The following is a 23,746-nucleotide window of genomic DNA, read 5'->3' as shown; positions in this document are numbered from 1 at the left end:
CACCGTCCTCCGATCCCCGGAGCGGGCGCGCTGCAGAGGTGGCTGCGGAGAGCATGCAGCAAAGGGGGCGTGACGTTGACGGCGTCACCCAACCCGGGGCACCTCTCTGGTTCCCTGCCCTCCGTTCCCATGGTGACCGGGGACAACCGATAGCAGTTGCCAGTGTATCAGGACCCAGAGGAAGATGGGAGGAGAAGGGCAGAGCTGATTCCCGGGGACAGACAGCGAGGAGGAGGAGGAGGAGGAGAGAGGACACCATGGAGAGGAGGAGGAGGAGGAAGGAGGAGGAGAGAGGAGGGCGCAGCCAACAGCTTATTGTCAATGCAAAGCAAGCTTCTGCAGAGAGAGACGGCACACAAAGAGCCAGCAGCAGCCGGCCACACTCACACCGCACTACCCAGGTATAATACCATACCACCCCGGAATAACACACACCGCACCACCCAGGTGTAATACACACAATGCACAGGGGGGGACAAGGTGACAGCGTCCAGGTGACACACACCATGCTGAAATTCTGCAGACAGGTGCAGGACACGCTCCACAATACAAGTCACACACACAACTAACACTCAGTGCAGGAAGAACATCTATAATAATAATAATAATAGCACAGCTGTACTATATATATATATAGAGAGAGAGAGAGAGAGGATTACACACACAGCGCAGGCAGACACATCGCACTATACTGCTATTAGATGACATCCACACAGCTCAGCACACACCCACCGCACACCCAACTACACACTCATTCACCGTTCTCTCACTCCGGAGTTTATTAGCATCAGAGGCACAACGCACGGTACTACACAATACTACACACCGCACAATACTACAAAACGCACAATACTACACAGTACTACACACCGCACAATACTACACAACGCACAATACTACACAGTACTACACACCGCACAATACTACACAACGCACAATACTACACACCGCACAATACTACACACCGCACAATACTACACAACGCATAATACCACACATCGCACAATACTACACACCGCATAATACTACACAGTACTACACACCGCACAATACTACACACCGCATAATACTACACAATACTACACACCGCATAATACTACACACTGCACATTACTACACAATACTACACACCGCATAATACTACACACCGCACATTACTACACAATACTACACACTGCATAATACTACACACCGCACATTACTACACAATACTACACACTGCATAATACCACACACCGCACCATACTACACAGTACTACACACTGCACAATACTACACACCGCATAATACTACACAATACTACACACCGCATAATACTACACACCGCACAATACTACACAATACTACACACCGCATAATACTACACACCGCACATTACTACACAATACTACACACCGCATAATACTACACACCGCACATTACTACACAATACTACACACTGCATAATACCACACACCGCACCATACTACACAATACTACACAACGCATAATACTACACAATACTACATACCGCACAATACTACACAATACTACATACCGCACAATACTACACGACGCATAATACTACACAATACTACATACTACACACTGCACAATACTACACACCAGACAATACTGTACAACGCATAATACTACACAACGCATAATACTACACACTAGACAATACTACACACCGCACAATACTATACAAGGCATAATATTACACAATATTACACACCGCACAATACTAGACAATACTACATACTACACACCGCACAATATCACATACTGCACAATACTATACAAATAATACACATTGCACAATACTGCACTCCGCACAATATTACACATGACACAGTAATACACGCTATACAATACTACATGCTGCACAATATTACACATGACACAGTAATACACAGCATACAATACTACACACTACACAATACTACACACTGCATTATATGCATGATATAACACACAGCAAAATATAACATACTCTGCACAATACTACACACTGCATAATAATATACACTATACAATATAGCACACCACACAATACTATACACTGCATAATATAGCACACTGCATAATACTACACACTGTACAACATTACACACTTCATTAGATGCATGATATAACACACAGCAAAATGTATCATATACTGCACAATACTACATGTGGCATACACACTGTATAATCTAACACATAGCATAATATAACATGCACACTGCACAATACTAGGTAACACACACACTGCATAATCTAACATACATGTGTCACAATAATACACACATTAAAATACAACACACACAGCACACTCCTACACACTGCATAATATAACACACACACATTACCTAACACAGCACAATATAACACACACTGCTTATTATGACCCACTGTATAATATAACACACTGCACAATACTACATACTGTATAATATAACACACTGCACAATACTACATACTGTATAATATAACACACTGCACAATATTGAGCACACTCTGGGGCATGCTATCCCCACCAGTCATTAGTCAGTATAATACACACACTGTACAGAACACAGGATAACACACACTTTGCACACTATAAATCATACTGGGGGGTGTCGGGCTGTGGACGGTGACAGAGCTCAGGTGGGACTGGTGCTGAGAACAATGGTTTGGGGATCCTGGAATACGGAGCGCGTCTCGCCTGGACTGGGAGGTGATGGGGCGCACACTGCGCAATGAGGACGCACACACCCCCCTGACAATGGTAAGTCTCTCTTGTCATTGCCGTCTCTATTATCCGGGAATGTTGTGACATTGCATTGTGTGCATGCCTGGAATGACACAATGCTGGGGGCCCCGGGGCCACTGGATACCTAACAAAGACGACCAGAGCTGACCTTTGTTATGTATGAAGTGTGTGCAGGTATGACACGTGCGGCAGGGTCACTGAGGGGTTAACGGCGTTGGGTTGAGAGATGTCGATTCCGCATTTGTAACGTGGAAAGGTTCGTTACTTTATATCCAGCCGATTCTTCGATCCGTGACACCCCCGGAGACAAAGGACGAGCGGCCGCTCCGGGTCTGCAAAGGTCAGAAATCGCCAACTTTCCCGTTTTTCTGGATAGACGGAACATTTCGGGGGGATTCCGCTCATCTTCGTTTATAACTGGCTGAGTCGGCTTCCCGGGTGAATTTTCGTTATTTTTGCCCCAAGAAATTCTGTGGCCCGTTTAGGGCGCCTTAAACTCAGAAATGATTTGTCTGTTTTAGGTGGAGGAGGAAAAGGTTGGAGCCCCTGCTAGGTTTTTATTAATGTCTATTCCACTGTTGGGGGTGATTCCCCCTTTACTTGGGCTCCAGTCACACCTTCGTGTTATGTAAACGCATGAAAAATCGCACACAAAACGGTCATTGCATTTGGGGTGCCATTCATTGTCAACGGCACCTCAAACGCAGCAAGCAGACGTGCGCAACAAATGCAGCAGCAGACGCAAAACGCTAAAAAGAGCACAAAAAAAGTTAATGCGGCAAAAAGCTACATGAGCTATTTTTGCTACATTTATCACTGTTTTGGGTGGAGCAAATTTGGCATCGCATTTGGGCTGCCATAGGTTGCCAACAGCAAGCAGACGCCCGCAACAAACGCCATTAAAAGAGCGCAAAAAAGTGAATGCAGCAAAAAGCTACACAAGCTACTTTACTGTATTTGTCACAAAAATGATTTTGTCTGTTTTGGGTGGAGAAAAACAGGCGTCGTGTCAGCGGTGGCATCCATATAGAACCCTAAAATCGGCAAGCAGACGCACGTTTTACCGCATGCAAAAACACGTGACAAAATGCGCAATAAAAAAAATATAAAAAATGAACGCGCCAAAAAAAAAAGACATGAGCCGCCGTGTCGCCTTTTTTTGTGCGTAGGGCAGCCTGTTGAAAAAAAATAGGCTGCTCTATGCAAAAAAAAAAAAGAAACGCGTAATCAAGCAAACGCTAGGTGTGAATGCAGCTTTACTTTCCGACATTGTTAGCAGAGCGGGGGAGGGGTTAAAACTTTTGAAAATGTGTCCATTGCTGTTCTAGCTTTCCTTCCACAGTAGGCACAGTGGCTGCGTTTGATGGGCACAGTGGCGGCATTTGATGGGCACAGTGGCGGCATTTGATGGGCACAGTGGCTGCATTTGATGGGCACAGTGGCTGCGGTTTGATGGGCACAGTGGCTGCGGTTTGATAGGCACAGTGACTGCGTTTGATGAGCACAGTGGCGGCATTTGATGTGCACAGTGGCTGCGGTTTGGTGGCCACAGTGGCTGCGTTTGATGGGCACAGTGGCTGCGTTTGATGGGCACAGTGGCTGCATTTGATTGGCACAGTGGCTGCATTTGAAGGGCACAGTGGCTGCGTTTGAAGGGCACAGTGGCTGCGTTTGAAGGGCACAGTGGCTGCGTTTGATGGGCACAGTGGCTGCATTTGATTGGCACAGTGGCTGCATTTGATTGGCACAGTGGCTGCGTTTGATGGGCACAGTGGCTGCATTTGATGAGCACAGTGGCTGCATTTGATGGGCACAGTGGCTGCGTTTGATGGGCACAGTGGCTGCATTTGATGGGCACAGTGGCTGCATTTGATGGGCACAGTGGCTGCATTTGATTGGCACAGTGGCTGCATTTGATGGGCACAGTGGCTGCATTTGATGAGCACAGTGGCTGCATTTGATGAGCACAGTGGCTGCATTTGATGAGCACAGTGGCTGCGTTTGATGGGCACAGTGGCTGCATTTGATGGGCACAGTGGCTGCATTTGATTGGCACAGTGAAGCTGCAACTGATGTTTTATTTTCAGAATTTTTTAGTTTGTTTGCGCCCCCCCCCCAATAATTTTGAGCACCGCCGCTGCCGGTGACTACCACCACCCTCATTTCTTGTACGGTGTCATGGGGACAGGAAATGAGGGAAAATCTCCCCAATAAAAGCCTGACAGAGAATTTAAAACTCCCTCACTTTATCCGAAACTAAAAAAAAAATAATTTTTCTTTTCAAAAAATAAATGTGAAAATGTTACTTTTTATTTTTGGATAGAACGTGGAAAATTTTAAAAACCCTGTCAGCGTTTTGCCATCCCAGCAGGGAGATTTCCCTTCACTTCCTTTCAGAGACACATAACAGGAAGTAAGAGGAAATCTCCAATAGTGGATGAAATCCCTGAAACAAGTGTCCCCACCTGGAAGATTTCTCCTCTCTTCCTGTATTGGGGTCTGCTGGGATAAACAAAAGAAAGCCCTCCTGGGTTCTACCAATCATTGTTTGCATCATAATTATTTTTTGTTTAATTCTTTATTTGGAACTTTTTCATACATGCTTCATAATTCTTTGCAATTTTTGTACCTGTGCAGGGGGGCGTGGCCTTTTCCTGCATGCTTTGTGCTAAAATATGTTCCTCCTTCTTGGAGAAGTGTGACTTTGTGTTGTACACCGTTATAAGTCCGGCTCCATGGTGGGGGATGGGACCTCTTTAATAGTTGTGAAGGGATTCTGGTTGTTCTGTTCGGATCTCTTTGTTGTTACAATGTATCAAATACATCCTATAATTCTGAGAGCATCTCCTGTAATCAATGAATAGTGTGAGGATTAAAGTGTACCTGTCATGAGAAAACAAATACAGTGCCTTGAAAAAGTATTCACACCCCTTGAAATTTCCCACATTTTCTCATGTTACAACCAAAAACGTAAATGTATTTTATTGGGATTTTATGTGATAGACCAACACAAAGTGGCACATAATTGTGAAGTGGAAGGAAAATGGTAAATGATACAAATAAATATGTGAAAAGTGTGGGGGGGCATTTGTATTCAGCCCCCTTTACTCTGATACCCCTAATTAAAATCTAGTGGAACCAATTGCCTTCAGAAGTCACCTAATTAGTAAATCGAGTCCACCTGTGTGTCATTTAATCTCAGTATAAATACAGCTGTTCTGGGAAGCCCTCTGAGGTTTGTTAGAGAACCTTAGTGAACAAACAGCATCATGAAGGCCAAGGAACACACCAGACAGGTCAGGGATAAAGTTGTGGAGAAGTATAAAGCAGGGTTAGGTTATAATAAAATCTCCCAAGCTTTGATCATCTCACGGAGCTCTGTTCAATCCATCATCGGAAAATGGAAAGAGTATGGCACAACTGCAAACCTACCAAGACATGGCGGTCCACCTAAACTGACCGAAAGGTAATTCCGATCGTGTGTGGGCTTCATCAGACCTTTTCTTTCGAAAATTCTGACGGACCTTAGAAATAGAACATGTTTCAAATCTTTCCAACGGACTCAATCCCTATTGACAAAACTGTTCATCTGTATGCTAGTCCAGCGCACCAAAAACGGCGCAAGGGCAGCTGCTGGCTATTGAACTTCCTTTTTCCAGTCCCGTCGTACGTCATCACGTTCTAAACGATCGGACTTTGGTGTGATCATGTGTAGGCAAGTCAGTTTCAGCGGAACTCCGTCAAAAAGACCGTCAGAGTCTACTCTGACAGAAAGTTTGCACATGTGTACGCGGCATAAGAAGAAAACCTGTTGGAGTCTGCAAAAGACTTGAGACTGGGGCGGAGGTTCACCTTCCAGCAGGACAACGACCCGAAACATCCAGCCAGAGCTACAATGGAATGGTTTAGATCAAAGCATATTCATGTGTTAGAATGGCCCAGTCACAGTCCAGACCTAAATCACATTGAGAATCTGTGGAAAGACTTGAAAATTGCTGTTCACAGACGCTCTCCATCCAATCTGACAGAGCTTGAGATATTTTACAAAGAAGAAGAATGGGCAGAAATGTCCTCTCTAGATGTGCAAAGTTGGTAGAGACATCCCCAAAAAGACTTGTAGAGAAAGGGGGTTCTACAAAGTATTGACTCCGGGGGGCGCCATACAAATGCCCCCCCCCCCCCACACTTTTCACATATTTATTTGTATCATTTATCATTTTCCTTCCACTTCACAATTATGAGTCACTTTGTGTTGGTCTATCACATAAAATCCCAATAAAATACATTTTTTTGGTTGTAACATGACAAAATGTGAACAATTTCAAGGGGTATGAATACTTTTTCAAGGCACTGTACGTGAGCTGGCCCTTTCTCTGAAAATACTCATTTCCTGGCTGTGACTATCTTCAGTAACGAGCGCCCAACATGTGAAAGCCAGAAACAAATCAGAACTCCTTATCTGAAATTATTATTATTATTATTATTATTATTATTATTATACAGGATTTATATCACTCCAACAGTTTGCACAGCGCTTTGCAACAGTACAATATACAAGGTTATAGTAAATTATATATTTATAATTATTTATATAGGTTATATAGAGTTTTATTTTATTGTGCAATATTCCATTGGAAGTCACTTTATAACCATAAACTTTGTATCATTTTTATCAATATCAACTGTTTTTCTTTTGTCATTATTTTTCAGCAAATTGAAATAGAATCATTATTATCCATTTTTTTATATTGTTATTATTTTTTTTTTTATTAATTTGTTTTTATTATTATTAATTGTATTATTATTGTTGTTATTAATATTATTACACTTGAATTACAATTACACTTCTGTCAATATTATTGCTATTATGATTTCATGGTATATTCAATTCATACACACACTGTATTGCCAAAAGTCTTGGGACGCCTGCCTTTACACACACATGAACTTTAATGACATCCCAGTCTTAGTCCGTAGGGTTCAATATTGAGTTGGCTCCGCCCTTTGCAGCTATAACAGCTTCAACTCTTCTGGGAAGGCCGTCCACAAGGTTTAGGAGGGTGTCTATGGGAATGTTTGACCATTCTTCCAGAAGAGCATTTGTGAGGTCAGGCACTGATGTTGGACGAGAAGGCCTGGCTCGTAGTCTCCGCTCTAATTCATCCCAAAGGTGTTCTATCGGGTTGAGGTCAGGACTCTGTGCAGGCCAGTCAAGTTCACCTCCACCCCAAACTCGCTCATCCATGTCTTTATGGACCTTGCTTTGTGCACTGGTGTGCAGTCATGTTGGAACAGGAAGGGGTCGTCCCCAAACAGTTCCCACAAAGTTGGGAGCATGAAATTGTCCAAAATGTCTTGGTATGTTCCATTTACTGGAACTAAGGGGCCAAGCCCAACCCCTGAAAAACCCCACAGCATAATCCCCCCTCCACAGGGACACAGCTATCCATGTGGACTACAGAACACCTCCCTCACATCGTTGACATGAGGAGAGGGGGAGTTCCATAGTTCCGCACTAGGGCGAAAGTACACAAAGTGTTTTAGGGTGTCAGTCCCAAGATTGCAATTTTATGTTATGGACATGAGGAAAGGTGGAAGGGTTCTATAGTTCTGCCCTGGGGTGACAACACTGCTCCTCCATAGATACAGTACAGTGAGTAAGTGTGACATTGTTCCCAGCTACTCCTGTGGACTACAGAACTCCTCCCTCACATTGTGGACATGAGAAGAGGGGGAGGTGTTCCATAGTCCTGCCCTAGGGTGCTGGTCATAAGCACACAAAATGTTTTGTGGTTTCAGTCCAGGGACTGCATATTAGGTTATGGGCATGAGGGGGAGGAGGGGGCGATGTTCTATAGTTCTGCCCTGGGGTGACAACACTGCTCCTCCATAGATATAGCACAGTAAGTAAGTGTTACATTGTACCAAGCTATCTATGCAGACTACAGAACACCTCCCTCACAATGTGGACATGAGGTGGAGGGGTGGTGTTACAGCACTGCTCCTCCATAGATAAAGTACAGTGAATGAGTGTTACATTGTGCCCAGCTATCTATGCAGACTACAGAACACCTCCCTCACATTGTGGACATGAGGTGGAGGGGTGGTGTTCTATAGTTCTGCCCTGGGGTGACAGCACTGCTCCTCCATAGATACAGTACAGTGAATGAGTGTTACATTGTACCCAGCTATCTATGCAGACTACAGAACACCTCCCTCACAATGTGGACATGAGGTGGAGGGGTGGTGTTCTATAGTTCTGCCCTGGGGTGACAGCACTGCTCCTCCATAGATACAGTACAGTGAATGAGTGTTACATTGTACCCAGCTATCTATGCAGACTACAGAACACCTCCCTCACAATGTGGACATGAGGTGGAGGGGTGGTGTTACAGCACTGCTCCTCCATAGATACAGTACAGTGAATGAGTGTTACATTGTGCCCAGCTATCTTTGTGGACTACAGGAGGGGCGGCTGCCCCTGGCACTGTGGTATCATGTGAGGTGGGGGGGGGGGGGCAGCACAAGGAGATTGGGGGAGGGGAGATTTGTGCTGGAAGGTGTAATTTGGGGTGGCAGGGGGTCAGTGTTGTTCTCGGAGGGGGAATTTGGGGGGGGGGGGGGTGCCAAGAGTGATAATTTAGGGGGATTTGTGTTGAGAAGGGGTATGGGGGGAGAGGATTTGTGTTGGGAGGGGGGCTTTGAAGTTGGAGATAGAAGATGTGTACTGGGGGGGGGGATGTGAAAATCAGTATACATGCAGATTAGTGCTCAGTGTTTTTATGGGGGGGGTCTTTTTCTGACATGTAATGCTCGTACATCTTGGGGGGGGGGGGGGCATTGCTCGCCCCGGGCTCTATATGACCTTGTCTCAGCACTGTGGGGGCAGCGGGGCGGCTGGAAAGCTGCGGCTGGCCCTTTAAGCGTCTGCTGCGGGCATTGTCTGGGAGACATTGATATGGGAGCACGTCGTTCTCTGGCGGCCTCGTGTTACAGGAAAACAATGCGCATTGTTATAGTATACACAAGGCAGCTGCTACAGTATCCAGAGCTGCAGGAGAAGGGGAGCGGACCGACCCTCCACCACCGCAGGACACCTCCTGTCTGCAGACATAGGAACCCCCCCTCCCCCTCCAGGAAAGGGTTAACCGACGCGGCGTTCCTTATGCTCCTTAGCAGCAAGAAAACCCTGAGAGCTTCCTATTGGCCACAGGGGAGACTTCAAGAGGCTGCGGTGCGGGCACGCTTATGCGCATCTTTTCATTTATGTGTAATCTGTGAAGGCGCCCAACAAGCCGCAAAACATCCAAAAACGCAGACATGAACTATTTTTGGTGACGCACCACAACGCAGATTGTGCGCTGCAACGCCTCGGTGGTGGAATTGTTTGAATGCATTGGGTTGGTATTTAAAATAAATGACCAACGCGTTTCAGTGACGGGGTGCAACACCGCAGTGTGTTTGTTTTCCCGTGGCTCCGAGGCAGCAAGCAAAGCGGGAGCCTTTACTATTGGCTGCAATCGATACATAAAGAGTACCTTTCTTTTTTTTTTTTCTTACTTGTAATTCACTAAAGCTGGAGCCGCGTGCGTTGTGCGTTTAACACATGTTGATGCAAAACAAACGTCACACGTGTTTTGTTAAAATATATGTGAATCCTCACCATCCAAAACAACAAAATTCAAATGAAAAGCAAAACATTTGTGTATAAATATTCAAAAACATTAAAAATACATTTTAATTCTTGTTGTTTTATTTTTTTTATAAGTGATCACATGACCTCTGTTCTCAGCTGCAGAAATGGCTTAGAGAGCAAGAGGTGTAGAAACAGCAGTACATTGATCTTCCCAGTTAATAGCTGTGGGGGGGGAGCATGTCAGCAGGAGGCATAGGAACAGCAGTACACTGATCTTCCCAGTGAATGGCTGTGCAAGGTTTGTTTCAGCAAGAGGCACAGGAACAGCAGTGCACTGATCTACTTAGTGAATGGCTTTGCAGGGGGGGGGGGGGGGCGGGGCGTGACAGCAGGAGGCATAGGAACAGCAGTACACTGATCGATCTTGTAAGTGCAAATGTAGTGCGTTCTGCATGCGGTTTGAATCGCACAATCGCAGTCCTGTGCGATTCAAATGTGGGTGTGGCCCGAAGGCATTATCGGGGGGAGTCCTGTGATCTCTGTGAGAAGTAATAAATACCTGGCAGGGGGACACGGACAACATAAAGAAATACACTTTAATAATAATATCTCTAGTAATATTTGTACAATTCGAGCCGCTCTGTTTTCCAATCACTTTGTTATAAATTGGTGCCGCCATTTTCCCGGGATATTTGGGCCTTCCTAGTGACAGATCCGTCCGGAAGGTGAAGGACAATCGTGGAGTACGGAGGAAGCCGATCCTGATATTATCTGCTGCCGCTCTGTGACTCCGGAGAATGAAATGAGCAGAAAGATCTGACAGATCCGCCTCCGACGGGTACGGCACCAATATTACCTTGTCAGGCTTTGATTTCTCACCTTCCTCCGCACTCTACTTATCCCATCCATCTCCGGGAGAGAACCGCGATTCTTCACACCGTGGCTCTGCGCCAGAGAACCGCGAATCTTTACTCCGCCGTTCTGCGCCAGAGAACCGCGAATCTTCACACCGCCGCTATACACCAGAGAACCGCGAATCTTCACACCGCCGCTATACGCCAGAGAACCGCGACTCTTCACACCGCCGCTATACACCAGAGAACCGCGAATCTTCACACCGCCGCTATACGCCAGAGAACCGCGACTCTTCACACCGCCGCTATACACCAGAGAACCGCGAATCTTCACACCGCCGCTATACGCCAGAGAACCGCGACTCTTCACACCGCCGCTATACGCCAGAGAACCGCAAATCTTCACACCGCCGCTATACGCCAGAGAACCGCAACTCTTCACACCGCCGCTATACGCCAGAGAACCGCAAATCTTCACACCGCTGCTCTGCGCCAGAGAACCGCAAATCTTCACACTGCCGCTATACTCCAGAGAACCGCAACTCTTCAAACCGCTGCTCTGCGCCAGAGAACCGCAAAACTTTACACCGCCGCTCCACGCCAGAGAACCGCGACTCTTCACACCGTGGCTCTGCGCCAGAGAACCGCGAATCTTTACTCCGCCGTTCTGCGCCAGAGAACCGCGAATCTTCACACCGCCGCTATACGCCAGAGAACCGCGACTCTTCACACCGCTGCTCTGCGCCAGAGAACCGTGAATCTTCACACTGCCGCTCCACGCCAGAGAACCGCGACTCTTCACACCGCTGCTCTGCGCCAGAGAACCGTGAATCTTCACACCGCCGCTCCACGCCAGAGAACCGCGACTCTTCACACCGCTGCTCTGCGCCAGAGAACCGTGAATCTTCACACCGCTGCTCTGCGCCAGAGAACCGTGAATCTTCACACTGCCGCTCCACGCCAGAGAACCGCGACTCTTCACACCGCTGCTCTGCGCCAGAGAACCGCAAATCTTCACACTGCCGCTATACTCCAGAGAACCGCAACTCTTCAAACCGCTGCTCTGCGCCAGAGAACCGCAAAACTTTACACCGCCGCTCCACGCCAGAGAACCGCGACTCTTCACACCGTGGCTCTGCGCCAGAGAACCGCGAATCTTTACTCCGCCGTTCTGCGCCAGAGAACCGCGAATCTTCACACCGCCGCTATACGCCAGAGAACCGCGACTCTTCACACCGCTGCTCTGCGCCAGAGAACCGTGAATCTTCACACTGCCGCTCCACGCCAGAGAACCGCGACTCTTCACACCGCTGCTCTGCGCCAGAGAACCGTGAATCTTCACACCGCCGCTCCACGCCAGAGAACCGCGACTCTTCACACCGCTGCTCTGCGCCAGAGAACCGTGAATCTTCACACCGCTGCTCTGCGCCAGAGAACCGTGAATCTTCACACTGCCGCTCCACGCCAGAGAACCGCGACTCTTCACACCGCTGCTCTGCGCCAGAGAACCGTGAATCTTCACACCGCCGCTCCACGCCAGAGAACCGCGACTCTTCACACCGCTGCTCTGCGCCAGAGAACCGTGAATCTTCACACCGCAGCTCCACGCCAGAGAACCGCGACTCTTCACACCGCTGCTCTGCGCCAGAGAACCGCGAATCTTCACACCGCCGCTATACGCCAGAGAACCGCGAATCTTTACACCGCTGCTCTGCGCCAGAGAACCGCGAATCTTCACACCGCCGCTATACGCCAGAGAACCGTGAATCTTTACACCGCTGCTCTGCACCAGAGAACCGCGACTCTTCACACTGCTGCTCTGCGCCAGAGAACCGTGAATCTTCACACCGCCGCTCCACGCCAGAGAACCGCGACTCTTCACACCGCTGCTCTGCGCCAGAGAACCGCGAATCTGTACACCGCTGCTCTGCGCCAGAGAACCGCGAATCTTCACACCGCCGCTATACGCCAGAGAACCGCGAATCTTTACACCGCTGCTCTGCGCCAGAGAACCGCGAATCTTCACACCGCCGCTATACGCCAGAGAACCGCGAATCTTTACACCGCTGCTCTGCACCAGAGAACCGCGACTCTTCACACTGCTGCTCTGCGCCAGAGAACCGTGAATCTTCACACCGCCACTCCACGCCAGAGAACCGCGACTCTTCACACCGCTGCTCTGCGCCAGAGAACCGCGAATCTGTACACCGCTGCTCTGCGCCAGAGAACCACGAATCTTCACACCGCTGCTATACGCCATAGAAGCGCGAATCTTTACACCGCCGCTCTGCGTCAGAGAACCGCGGCTCTTCACACCTCCGCTCTGCGCCAGAGAAGCGCGAATCTTTACACCGCCGCTCTGCGTCAGAGAACCGCGGCTCTTCACACCGCCACTCTGCGCCAGAGAAGCGCGACTCTTCACACCGCCGCTCTGCACTCACCTTTCAGAGGGTTGTCATAGGAGCTAAAGAGAGGTTCTGATTGGTTGGTGCGGTGCCGGGACAAGGTGTTCTGCCATCCAAGGTGAGGGTGCCGAAATGCATCCACCATACTCATTATTTTGGTGGTACAAAAACTAAACAAAAAAAAAAAAAGGGAAGGGAAGGCAATCAATGAGTTAATAAAAAAAAGGTTGAGTAAATTTTATCTGAAAATTTTAGGGTAGAAAAACAATGAATTCATAAATAATAATAATAATTATTATTATTAAAATAAGTTAAGTTAATTACAAATTATATTCTGTGATTTGCTGGGAGCACAGTCTGTCTGTCCTCCAATGGCCAAGGCTTGTGCTGGCACTCCCCCACTGCACAGCCATTCACTGGGAAGATCAATGTACTGCTGTTCCTCTGCCTCCTCCTGACATGCCTCCTGCACAGCCAATTACTCGGATGATCGGTTTACTGATGTTTCTCCACCCCAAGCTCTATGCAGCTGAAAACAGAGATCATGTGATAATTTATAAAAAAAATAAAAATAAGGTTTTTTTTATATATCCTCAAATGAGGGTCCTTTATACTCACTTGCCTGGCGGGTCCAGTGCTGTTCCACAGCAATTTGCTGTTTAGGTGTCGGAGCTCTGTGTGGCCATCTTGGTACTCTACAGCCAGCTGCTTCTTCCGGGTTCAGGCAGCCCAGCCATGTACTGCAGCTCCAGATTCTGTCAGCTTTGGTTTTAAAAAATTCCTCCTACTGACCTCGACCCTGACCTTTGACCCGCTAACCTTGACCCTGACACCGACCTTGACACTAACCTCGTTTTAAGCCCTGATCTTACTATTTTATCTTTGTTTCTTTTTCTTTTTTTTCACACGCAGACTTTTTCTCCTTTCAGAAGGAACAGGGATGGGTTTTACTGAGTGAGCAATGTGATAGCCAAACAGTCCTCAGTCTCTGATCTCATCTCATCTCCTGTACTATGTCTGCAGTCTCTGATCATCTCCTGTACTATGTCTGCAGTCTCTGATCATCTCCTGTACTATGTCTGCAGTCTCTGACCATCTCCTGTACTATGTCTGCAGTCTCTGATCATCTCCTGTACTATGCCTGCAGTCTCCGATCATCTCCTGTATCATGTCTGCAGTCTCTGACCATCTCCTGTACTATGTCTGCAGTCTCTGATCATCTCCTGTACTATGTCTGCAGTCTCTGACCATCTCCTGTACTATGTCTGCAGTCTCTGACCATCTCCTGTACTATGTCTGCAGTCTCTGGTCATCTCCTGTACTATGTCTGCAGTCTCTGACCATCTCCTGTATTATGTCTGCAGTCTCTGACCATCTCCTGTACTATGTCTGCAGTCTCTGATCATCTCCTGTACTATGTCTGAAGTCTCTGACCATCTCCTGTACTATGTCTGCAGTCTCTGACCATCTCCTGTACTATGTCTGCAGTCTCTGATCATCTCCTGTACTATGTCTGCAGTCTTTGATCATCTCCTGTACTATGTCTGCAGTCTCTGACCATCTCCTGTACTATGTCTGCAGTCTCTGACCATCTCTTGTACCATATCTGCAGTCTCTGATCGTTTCCTGTATTATGTCTGCAGTCTCCGACCATCTCCTGTACTATGTCTGCAGTCTCTGACCATCTCCTGTACTATGTCTGCAGTCTCTGGTCATCTCCTGTACTATGTCTGCAGTCTCTGACCATCTCCTGTACTATGTCTGCAGTCTCTGACCATCTCCTGTATTATGTCTGCAGTTTCTGATCCTCTCCTGTACTATGTCTGCAGTCTCTGATCATCTCCTGTAGTATGTCTGCAGTCTCTGATCATCTCCTGTATTATGTCTGCAGTCTCTGATCATCTCCTGTAGTATGTCTGCAGTCTCTGATCATCTCCTGTACTATGTCTGCAGTCTCTGATCATCTCCTGTATTATGTCTGCAGTCTCTGATCATCTCCTGTACTATGTCTGCAGTCTCTGACCATCTCCTGTACTATGTCTGCAGTCTCTGACCATCTCCTGTACTATGTCTGCAGTCTCTGACCATCTCCTGTACTATGTCTGCAGTCTCTGGTCATCTCCTGTACTATGTCTGCAGTCTCTGACCATCTCCTGTATTATGTCTGCAGTCTCTGACCATCTCCTGTACTATGTCTGCAGTCTCTGACCATCTCCTGTACTATGTCTGCAGTCTCTGACCATCTCCTGTACTATGTCTGCAGTCTCTGACCATCTCCTGTACTATGTCTGCAGTCTCTGACCATCTCCTGTACTATGTCTGCAGTCTGTGACCATCTCCTGTACTATGTCTGCAGTCTCTGATCATCTCCTGTACTATGTCTGCAGTCTTTGATCATCTCCTGTACTATGTCTGCAGTCTCTGACCATCTCCTGTACTATGTCTGCAGTCTCTGACCATCTCCTGTATTATGTCTGCAGTCTCTGACCATCTCCTGTACTATGTCTGCAGTCTCTGACCATCTCCTGTACTATGTCTGCAGTCTCTGACCATCTCCTGTACTATGTCTGCAGTCTCTGACCATCTCCTGTATTATGTCTGCAGTCTCTGATCATCTCCTGTACTATGTCTGCAGTCTCTGATCATCTCCTGTAGTATGTCTGCAGTCTCTGATCATCTCCTGTATTATGTCTGCAGTCTCTGATCATCTCCTGTATTATGTCTGCAGTCTCTGATCATCTCCTGTACTATGTCTGCAGTCTCTGATCATCTCCTGTACTATGTCTGCAGTCTCTGATCATCTCCTGTAGTATGTCTGCAGTCTCTGATCATCTCCTGTACTATGTCTGCAGTCTCTGATCATCTCCTGTATTATGTCTGCAGTCTCTGATCATCTCCTGTACTATGTCTGCAGTCTCTGATCATCTCCTGTACTATGTCTGCAGTCTCTGATCATCTCCTGTATTATGTCTGCAGTCTCTGATCATCTCCTGTACTATGTCTGCAGTCTCTGATCATCTCCTGTACTATGTCTGCAATCTCTGATCATCTCCTGTACTATGTCTGCAGTCTCTGATCATCTCCTGTACTATGTCTGCAGTCTCTGTATTATTCTCATAGTCTCTGACTATAACCTGTCCTGTTTCTGCTGTCTGTGACAAAGAAAACAAATGCAGCCGTCACATCTCAGACTTGGTAAGCTGCAATATAATAAATCTTTGCTTTTGGTTTTAATACCGCTTGCAGGGGGGGGCGGGACATCTCTCTACGTGGCATTTTAATGGGAGGCATCCTGTACCTTCCGGGGGCGCTAAAACACGGGGATCGGAGGCACACGGACTGGATGTTCTGTTTACAAGGGGTCCTCATATCCACCACTTCTTGATAAAAGCCGATATTTGCTCCCCGGTGACGATGTCACCATTCACAGCTCCCGAAAACTAAAGAGACGTATCGCCCTCTCTCTAATGACCCTTTAATAAGTCCTTTTTTAAGGATCGTTGACTATTCACTGGGGCATTTGTGGAATGCGGTACAAAGTCAAAAGTAATCCTGACACTAGAAATCGGGGCTCTTTATTTGGCCGTCGGTAGGATTGTAGCGTCCTCTCCGGTACGGCGCTGTGCGGTGAAGTGGAGGGTGGTGTCCGGTGGCGCTGCCTATGTCTCAGGATTGTAGGAATCCGCGTGGAAGGTTTAGCGGAGATCGCTCCGGGCTTTTTTCACATTGGAGCTTAACTGGGCCGTGAAAATTACCTTCTCGACCATCAGCGCGCCAAAGGAAACTTTTCTGTTTAAAGTTTTTATTTGGGAAATGGAGACAGATGAAAGAGTAATATAATGATGAATCGCATATACAGTTGCAGTTTGAAGTTTGCGACCCGCTCCCGCTGTGATTGGACACAGCGGGAGCCAATCAGTGGGTCTGGCGGACCCGATGTCTGCCGGGACACCGGCGATCGTTCCCAAAGGCAGGCAGAACGGCGGTCTGCCTGTGCAAACAAGGCAGGACGGTGATCTTCCTTGTTTGCATAGGCAGACCACCGTTCTGTCTGCCTTTGGGAACGATCGATTAAACTGAAAAGTTTCCTTGGTGCGCCGCTGGTCGAGAAGGTAATTTTCATGGCCCAGTTAAGCTCCAATGTGAAAAAAAGCCCGGAGCGATCTCCGCTAAACTTTATATGTGGATTCCTAGCGCCACCGTTAGAAAGCACCCCCTAGGGACACATTTAACCCCTTTGATCACCCCTGGTGTTAACCCCTTCCCTGCCAGTGTCATTAGTACAGTGACAGTGCATATTATTTAGCACTGATCACTATATTGGTGTCGCTGATCCCCCAAAAAATGTCAAAAGTGTCAGTTAGTTGTCCGATTTGTCCGCCGCAATGTCGCAGTCCCGCTATAAGTCGCTGATCGCCGTCATTACTAGTAAAAGGAAGAAAATAAATACAATTTCCATAAAAATATCCCATAGATTGTAGACGGAATAACTTTTGCGCAAACCAATCAATATACACTTATTTGGATTTTTTTTTTTTTTTTTTTACCAAAAACATGTAGCAAAATACATATTGGCCTAAATTGATGAAGAAATTTGATGTTTTTTTTTACGTTTTTTTTATTGGATGTTCATAGCAGAAAGTAAAAAATATTGTTTTTTTCCCCACAATTGTTGGTCTTGATTTGTTTTAAAGCGCAAAAAAAATAAAAACCACAAAGGTGATCAAATACCACCAAAAGAAAGCTCTATTTGTGCGGAAAAAATACACAAATTGCATTTTGGGTACAGTTCGTATTTGTTACGTTCACTAAGACCCCTTTCATACTGATGCGGTTTGAAGGCGCTATTGCGCCAAAAATAACGCCTTCAAACCTACCTGAAACAGCCGCTGCTGTGCCCCGAGGGCTTTCACACTGGAGCGGTGCGCTGAGAGGACGGAAAAAAAAAGTCCTGCTAGCCGCATCTTTGGAGCGGTGAAGGAGCGGTGTGTTTACTGATCTTCCACCGCTCCTGCCCATTGAAAGCAATGGGGCACTGTGGCATTAATGCCGGCAAAGCGACTCTGCAGAGGCGCTTTGCGGTGGTTTTTAACCCTTTTTCGGTTTTTACCCCCCGCTGGCGGCCGAATACCGCTCCTAAAACGATGGTAAAGCGGCTCCGTTTTACCGCCCGCACCGCCCCAGTGTGAAAGGGCTCTAACAGACAAATTTAAAAGGAAATTCCAATACCTGTCATTTAATAGTTAGTAACAGTTACTATTAGTTATTATTTACGATTTTGGAATTTTCGGGTTTTTGGATTTCCAAATTTCCGAATCTTCAAATTTTCAATTTTTGGATTTTCATATTTACGAATGTTCGAATTTTTGAATTTTCAAATCTTCAAATTTCCGAATTTTTTGAAAAAATCTGTTAAACTGGTTTTTGTTAAGCCGAATATTTCCGAATGAAGGAATTTGTCGAAATTCGTAAACGAAACGAATTGCACATGTCTAATTTGAAATGATTTTCCCGATTTTTGGGATATCTCTGTGCTCCCCGTATACACATCACTCTGACATCCTCTAATAAGGGAAATGAGCGCGTCTGGGAAGAAATTGGCTTTGTTTCCAGCGGGGCAGGTTTTCTAGATATCATTTTGTGTTTGTGTAGATCAAGCTGTCGTCTCCGGCAACAAAGGGGGCCTGATTGTTTTTCATCACTGTCATTGAGCCCCCCTCCCAGGGGAACTGCCCCCCCCCCCCCCCCATGTGTCCCTCGCTGTGCCATGTGGTCACAGATTATCCGCACGCTTTGCTGACAATGGGGGGTAACGTCATTCCCCAAATCAGGCTTTTATTTGGCTAAAGGGAGGAAAAGCGCGCTGTGTCCCCGGAGAGTCCAGCACACGGGTGGCGGGAAATGTTTTCCATACGGTGACTCTACCTGCCCCCCCCCCCCACCTTGTCCCCTCTCTGTCTTTGATGTCAGAGTACATTCATGGGAGGTGTTAGAGCCCCTGTTATTAACCCTTTCATGTCACCTCCCGCTGGCCCTTTAAGTGGGCTTTAACGCCTGGAGCAGCGCAACTTTTCCCATCATGTGTTTTGCTGTGATTGGCTGTCACAGAAGTCACATGATAGGGAGCCGCTCCTGCTGGCTCAGTCAGGTCAGTACGTAACCTCAGACCGCTGTGGATGGGCAGCAGCTGGGCGCTGAGGTTCACAGTTTTACCCAACTTTCGTGTATTTTTTTATGTCCTGTATTGACCACTTAAGGACTGGAAGGATTTTCCCCCCTTAGTGACCGGCCCATTTTTTGCTATTCGGCACTGCGTCCCTTTAACTGACAATTGCGCGGTCGTGCGACGCTGTACCCAAACAAAACAATATTTTTTACTTTTTGCTTTAATAAATATCCCCAAAAATTAAAAAAAAATAATTTCTTCATCAGTTTAGGCCGATATGTATTCTTCTACATATTTTTGATTAAAAAAAAAAAAAAATCGCAATAAGCGTATATTGATTGGTTTGCGCAAAAGTTATAGCGTCTACAAAATCGGAGATAGGTTTATGGCATATTTATTTTTTTTAACTAGTAATGGCGGTGATCTGCGATTTTTAGCGGGGCTGTTGCATTGCGGCGGACAGATCGGACACTTTTGACACTTTTTTGGGACCAGCGACATTTATACAGCGATAAAAGTTAAAATAGCCACTGATTACTGTATGAATGTCACTGGCAGGGAAGGGGTTAACACTAGGGGGGCGATCAAGGGGTTAAATGTTGCCTGGTGTTTCTAACTGTGGGGGGGAGGGGACTGACTGGAGGAGGAGAGAGATCGCTGTTCCTAATCACTATGAACAGAAGATCTGTCTCTCCTCCCCTGTCAGAATGGGAATCTGTCTGTGTACATTGACGGATCCCTGTTCTGTCTCCAGGAGCAGCGTCGCTGGTGGCCAGCGGACATCGCAGCCACCGGCCACGAGCATCGCCTCCGGCGTCGCACCACGGGGGAGCGCCCGCTGTTGCACTTAAAGCCGCCGACGTACACCTATGGCGATTTGCACAGGAGAGCCAACCTGCCGCAGTATAATGACAGCGGCTGGTCCTTAAGCAGTTAATCCGCACAAGGTTATCATATTTTCGTAGTATGCTGACATCTAGTGGCGGTTTTGGGCCACTGCAGCTTGTTTAATATGTGATTTTTTTTTTTTGTATCGTCCTCTGTCCTCCCGTCCTGTTTAGGGCTAGTTAGTTCAATCCAGAGAGACCCTCCACACTTCTTCCATGTGCCCTCAGTCAGTGTTTATTGCAGAGACGGGGCTCAGGAAAGGCCATTGTCTTCTTACACTTCAAAAGACTGGAAAAACACCCTCTGTGCTGCAATTAGCTGAAGGAAAATTTGCGTTGGATTCAACTTCTGCGTCTTATTGAAGAGTTAAAGTGGCTGAAAAGGCTGAAGGTTCATTCTATGCGTGAAGGTAAAAAAAAAACTGCTCTACCGACAGACCCCCCCCCCCCCCTCAATACTCACCTGAGCCAGCAATGTGCACGGGATCTCTGGCTGTCCCAGGTCTCTCTTTCTCCTCATTGGCTGAGACACAGCAGCTGGAGACATTGCTACCAATCACAGCCAGTGAGCCAATGAGGAAAAAAGTGAGGGGCGGGGCCAAGCCGCAGCTCTATGTGTCTTATAGATGCATACAGCGGGGGGCATTGGTCAAGGGGGAGGAGCCAGGAGCACCAGTGGGGGACCCGAGAAGAGAAGGATCTGGGCTGCTCAATGCAAAAGCTTTAGACCCCTTTCCCCCTTTCACACTACCGCCACTGCAAAGTCGGCACGATTTTGTCGCGATTTCACGGCTGTGATTTTGACGCGATTTCAGGGAATGCATCAAAGTCGGACCAGAGTAGTGCAGGGAGTACTTTGAGGTCTTACTAATATGAATGGTTGTCATTGGAAATCATGGGGAACGACTTGTTATGTGACTTTGCAGTCCCAAGTCGCAGGACAAGTCGTAGAAGTGTGAAAGGCGACCTAACACAGAGCAGGTAAGTATAACGTGTTTGTTTTTTCAAACCCAAAGCTTTAAAGAGGAAGTAAACCTCCCTCTATACTTTGTACGTATACAGCGCCTTGAAAAAGTATTCATACCCCTTGAAATTTCCCACATTTCGTCATGTTACAACCAAAAACGTAAATGCATTTTATTGGGATTTTATGTGATAGACCTATAGCCTATAATAAGGTACTATTAATATCTCCTAAACGTGTGCCGTATAGAAGATATTTACTGTGGGGGGGTCCCCAGTTCTAAGTGTGGGGGGAGGGGCCAGTTCCCTGTGGTGGGGTCCCCAGTTTTCTGAGGGGGGGTCCCCAGTTCCCTGTGGAGGGGCCCCAGTTCTTTGTGAGGGGTCCCCCAGTTCTTTGCAGGGGAGTCCCCCAGTTCTTTGTGGGGGGTCCCCAGTTCCCTGTGGGGGGCCCGGCGTTCTCTGTGGGAAGTTCCCAGTTCCCTGTGGGGGTTTCCCCAGTTCCCTTTGGGGGGTCCCCAGTTCCCTGTGGGGGGGCCCCCAGTTCTCTGTGGAGGGTCCCCAGTTCCCTGTGGGGGGTCCCCAGTTCTCTGTGGAGGGTCCCCAGTTCCCTGTGGGGGGGGCCCCCAGTTCTCTGTGGGAAGTTCCCTGTGGGGTGGTCCCCAGTTCTCTGTGGAGGGTCCCCAGTTCCCTGTGGGGGGGGTCCCCAGTTCTCTGTGCGGGGGTCCCCCAGTTCTCTGTGGGGGGGTTCACTGTGGTCGGGTCCCCAGTCTTCTGTGGGGGGGTCCCCAGTTCTCTGTGGAGGGTCCCCAGTTCCCTGTGGGGGGGTCCCCAGTTCTCTGTGGGGGGGCCCCCAGTTCTCTGTGGAGGGTCCCCAGTTCCCTGTGGGGGGTCCCCAGTTTTCTGTGGAGGGTCCCCAGTTCTCTGTGGGGGGGTCCCCAGTTCCCTGTGCGGGGGTCCCCAGTTCTCTGTGGGGGGGGTCCCCAGTTCCCTGTGGGGGGGGCCCCAGTTCTCTATGCCTTGCGCCTCAGCTCAAGAAGAAGCAGATTAATGACTGCAGCCACAAAGAGCGTCCTGTGACCTAGAAGAGGAGAAGGACGGGGAGTAAATCCCTCCGTCACCCAGGCCGTATCTGCAATCTCACAGCCACCAGCTGCGTGCCGATAATTGTCCTTGACTTTCATCTCCGCTGATTCTCAGTCACGTGCCCGGCCCGGAACCCCCGGCGCTCCGCATCAACGCGCTGACCCAGAGGACGCGCTTCGCCTGATTAGTGGATCTTAAAGTGGACCTGACATTAACTTTACAATTCTGCATGAATAAATCCCCCAATGTCACAATATACAGCAACAGGATCAATAAAAAAAAAAGTTCCTCCTCTTTATAATGAAAAGGTCATCTGTGAACTCAGTGACAGAGACTTTGCCAAGGCTGAGATGATGTCATCAGTCTGCTGCAGGCAGGAAAAGGCATTTCCTCCCCTCCCACAGTGATCAGACTGTACATTGTAACTTTGTAGGAGGAGGAGGCATTTCCTCAGTCTCCCCTCCCCCAGTGATCAGACTGTACATTGTAACCTTGTAGAAGGAGGAGGGGGCATTTACTCAGTCTCCCCTCCCCCCAGTGATCAGACTGTACATTGTAATCTTCCTAGGCTGAGATGATGTCACTAGTCTGCTGCAGGCAGGAGGAAGAATTTCCTCAGTCTCCCCTCCCCCAGTGATCAGACTGTACATTTTGTAGCAAGTTTGTAGCAAGTCACAAGGTGAGAGGATACTCTTCTACTAAAAATATCTGTCTTTTATTTCGAGTCTTTCATTTATGATATACTATGACAATGTGCATTATAAATAGTAACCATCTTGTAAAATAAAATGTATTTTATGAATTGCAGGTATTTATATAGTGCGGACAATTTACATATATTATACAGTCACATCAGTCCCGGCACCCAAGGAGCTGACAATCTAAGACCCAGAACTCTCATTCATACTGGGGGGGCCAATTTAGATAGAAGCCAGTTATGTCTTTGGAGTGTGGGAGGAATCCCATGCAAGTACATTGAGAACATGCAAACTCCATGCAGGTAGTGTTGTGGTTGGGATTTGAACTGATGACT

General features: G+C 47.5%; 1 protein-coding gene across 1 annotated transcript in view; it reads left to right on the top strand.

Annotated features, from left to right (window-relative positions):
* The first annotated feature begins 259 nt into the window (after positions 1–259).
* LOC141147268 (uncharacterized) overlaps positions 260–23,746 on the top strand; it is a 137,239-nt gene continuing 113,752 nt past the window's right edge. Inside the window, exon 1 of the mRNA XM_073634474.1 lies at positions 260–2,734. The gene's annotated coding sequence lies outside the window, so the exon portion shown is untranslated. The remainder of the gene's footprint in view (positions 2,735–23,746) is intronic.

The sequence above is a fragment of the Aquarana catesbeiana genome, linkage group LG06 (genome assembly GCF_042186555.1).
Source record: "Aquarana catesbeiana isolate 2022-GZ linkage group LG06, ASM4218655v1, whole genome shotgun sequence".
NCBI classification, from domain to species: Eukaryota; Metazoa; Chordata; class Amphibia; order Anura; family Ranidae; genus Aquarana; species Aquarana catesbeiana.
Note: the sequence above shows the minus strand (reverse complement) of the source record. Positions and strands in the feature narration are given on the sequence as shown.